Source organism: Phyllobates terribilis, unplaced genomic scaffold (genome assembly GCF_046119375.1).
Source record: "Phyllobates terribilis strain yellow unplaced genomic scaffold, ASM4611937v1 Scaffold_12__6_contigs__length_324123572, whole genome shotgun sequence".
In the NCBI taxonomy this organism is placed as follows: Eukaryota; Metazoa; Chordata; class Amphibia; order Anura; family Dendrobatidae; genus Phyllobates; species Phyllobates terribilis.
In genome coordinates this window covers 147,645,676-147,649,624 of record NW_027362772.1, presented here as the reverse complement: position 1 = coordinate 147,649,624, position 3,949 = coordinate 147,645,676, and positions in this window count along the sequence as shown.

Genomic DNA, 3,949 nt, shown 5'->3' with positions numbered 1-3,949 from the left:
CTTTTACGGTATTCATTGAAGGGGTTAACTAGTGGGACAGTTTTATAGGTCGGGTTATTCCAGATGCGGCGATACCAAATATGTGTACTTTATTTTTACATAAATATATGTATTCACTGGATTAATAATTTTTTTGTGCGTTTTTACAATTATTAAAAACTTTTTTTTTACCGTGTCCTAGGATGGGACATCAACTTTCCCTGCCCTGATCGCTGATCTAATACTTTGCATTGCTCTTATACTGCAGGATATCACATTAGTGTCTCGCAAACAGGGAGGAGGCTTGTCCGCTCCTGCTCTGAGCAGGAACTTACAGGCCATCGTCCCTGAGTGACCCCGTGGCCATCTTTCGGCCCAGGCTTACTGTGGAGACCAAAGGCACAATGCAATCGCGTTGTGTCAATCGGGGCGGAGAGGGAGCTCCCTCCCTTCTGTTATGCAGATCAATGTCACTGTCACTATTGACAGCGGCATCAGAGGGGTTAAATGCTAGCACTGAATGTGGGTGTTGGCTCTCATAGCGCTGACACCCGCTTTTGATTGCACTGGCGCTCAGAGTGAGCCCGCTCTGATCATCACGTAGTACATGTATGGTGGATGTCGAAGGGGTTAACCCCTTTACCCCCGAGGGTGGCTTGCACGTTAATGACCAGGCCAATTTTTACAATTCTGACCATTGTCCCTTTATGAGGTAATTACTCTGGAACGCTTCAACGGATCCCACCGATTCTGAGATTATTTTTTCGTGACATATTGTACTTCATGATTGTGGTAAAATTTCTTCGATATCACTTGTGTTTACTTGTGAAAAAAATCAGAAATTTGGAGAAAATTTTGCAATTTTCAAACTTTGAATTTTCATGCCCTGAAATCAGAGATATATCACAGAAAGTAGTTAATATATAACATTTCCCACATGTCTACTTTACATCAGCACAATTTTGGAACCCAATTTTTTTTTTCTCAGGTAGTTATAAGGGATAAAAGTTGACCAGCGATTTCTAATTTTTCCAACAATATTTACAAAACCATTTTTTTTAGGGACCACATCACATTTGAAGTCACTTTGAGGGGTCTATGTGACAGAAAATACCCAAAAGTGAACTCATTCTGAAAACTGCACCCCTCAAGGTACTGAAAACCACTTTCAAGAAGCTTATTAACCCTTCACAGCAATTAATCGAATGTGAAAGGAAAAAATGAACATTTTACTTTTTTTCACTAAAATTGTACTTTAGACCCAAATTATTTTATTTTCACAAAGGTAACAGAAGAAATTGGAAGCAAACATTGTTGTGCAATTTCTCCTGAGTACGCTGATACCCCATATGTGGAGAAAAACCATTGCTTGGGCGCACAAGGGAAGGAGCGCAGTTTGACTTTTTCCAACGCAAAACTTCCTGTAATTGAGAGCAGACGCCATGTCACATTTGGGGAGCCCCTGATGTGCCTAAACAGTGGAAACCCCCCACAAGTGACCCCATTTTGGAAACTAGACCCCTTAAGAAACTTATCTAGATGTGTGGTGAGCACTTTGAACCCTCAACTGTTTCACAAAAGTTTATAACATAGAGCCGTTTTTCACAAAAATCTTTTAGCCCCTTTTTTTTAAATTTTCACAAGGGTAACAGGAGTTTGTGCAGAAAAGTTGTGCAGTTTCTCCTGAGTACGCTGATACCCCATATGTGGGAGAAAACTAATGTTTAGGCGCACGGCAGGGCTCGGAAGGGAAGGAGTGAGGTTTTGGAATGCAGACTTTGATGGAATGGTCTGCGGGCGTAATGTCGCGTTTGCAGAGCCCTTGATGTACCTAAACAGGGGAAATGCCCAAAATAACCCCTTAGACCTCAGACCCCAGACCCCAGAGCCGCTCACCTAGGGAAATCAACTCTCATACTTTGCACTGATGAGGGCCAACAGCCCAAAAGCCTGCATCTGCAAATTGAGATTCTGATTTGGCTATTATCCAAAGTCATATTGTAACACTCGTTAAAGGGTCGATTGTGACTTATAGGATTGCTGCTTCAAATAGGTGGCGCTATAGAGTTCATGCCCTCTTTTTCTCTGAAGAGGCAATTTGCACATTGTAATGCAAGAAAAAAAGTCCTGGAAAACAGAGCGCACGGACGTTGATCAGTGATTTGTGGTACTGATCAGCGCTAGGCCGCTGCAGGACGCATGAAAAAAAATAAAAAATCTGCCAAAAATCGAGCGATCAAGTACTGATCAGTGCTCGGTGGCAGAAAGGGGGGGGTGAATTGGGGTGGATGAGGAGAGATCAGGCAAGGATTTAAAAAAAAAAAAAAAAATCTTCCTACAGTTGTCTTTCTGTCTTCAGCAGCAGGAGCAGCGATTGTGGTGGCACAGGCTTCTGTGGCACCACAAGGCCAGGCACGGTGCACAGACGGACAGAATGACCGCCCTGTACAAATCCTCAGTTACTATGAGGATGTGCATGGCGGTCACAGTGCGTCTGTGCACTGTGATTGGTGCGATCGATGTCATCGTCGATCGCACCAATCAGAGCTGGCTCAGGTGAGGCCAGGCCAGGCACCAGCCTATGATCGGTGCTCTTACAGCACTGATCCTGGGCTGGACATCAGTGTTTCAGGCAGTCTGATTGCCTGAAACACTGAGAAATGCTGTGATTGGTTGTTCACAATTGAACAGCCAATCACAGCAATTGTAGTTGTGGGGGCGGGGTGTCGCCACCATCTACCCTGAGGTAAGATGGCGCCGGAATTTTAATGCGGTCACCTCATTAAAAGGTGAGACATAATAATACGTACCTGGTCATTAAAGGAGTACTCCCATCTCCAAGATCCTATCCTAATATGTAGTAGGTGTAATAATAATAATAATAATATTAGCAAATACCTCCAATTAGAAATGTAGTATAGTTCTTCTGATTCGCCATGTCTCTTTCCTCATGTGCAGTATCTTAGGTGTCCATGGTTACGACCACTGATATAGTGACAGTTAGCTAGTGGTCGTAACCATGGATACCTAAGGTCCGGTAATGCCTGCACATAGGGAAAGAGACATAGCGAATCAGAAAAACTATGCTACATTTCTAATTGGAGGTATTTGCTAATATTATAATTACACCTACTACATATTGGGATAGGATCTAGGAGATGGGAATACCCCTTTAAGGCCTAGGACACAGGGACGTATTATTACGCCTCACATCAGAAAGGGGATAATATCACTTTTTCTGATTTTTTTTTTTGGGTGGCAAAGTGAACAATAACCAGGAATTATTTTTTTCATGCCATTTGCCATGTAGTAAAAGTTACGAGATAACTTTATCCCTTGCGTCTGTACAATTACAGCGATAACACTAAAAACTCTTATATAATAATTTGTTTTGATCATCGCTCTGCTCTGATAGCTATAAAACTAATTTTTTTTTACCACAGTCTTATGAAGGCTCATTGAGTAATGAAGTGACGTTTTTAGCAATGTTATTGTAGAATTTTGGACTTCTTGATCACTTTTTATTCCATTTTTATGTGTCAGCGTGATGAAAAAGATCTATCTGGCATATTTTGTTTTAAATGGATATTCACCGTACGAGTTAAATGTGAGTCTTACTGCTCTGTTCTTCCTGGAAGCGTCAATACCAATTTTGTGTACTTTATTTTTGTTTTAACTCAAAAAACACACTTTTTTTTGTTACCTTGTCCCAAAATAGGAGTTGGATAATCTGATCACTGGTCGAATACCTGCAATACTTATGTATTGCAGGGTAGTGTACCTGTTTGTACGTTGGGAAGGTGTTAAAAGCATTGCCTACCTGTTTACCAATTTTAGGTGACATTGGACAACTCCTTTATCAGAAACCTGGTATCATCCTATGGTGGAGTGTAATGTACTGTGGATTCCCTTTTAAAAAGTTGGATAGTGAAGTTTGCTCCCCAAGTTAATGCCACTGAAAACTAGAATA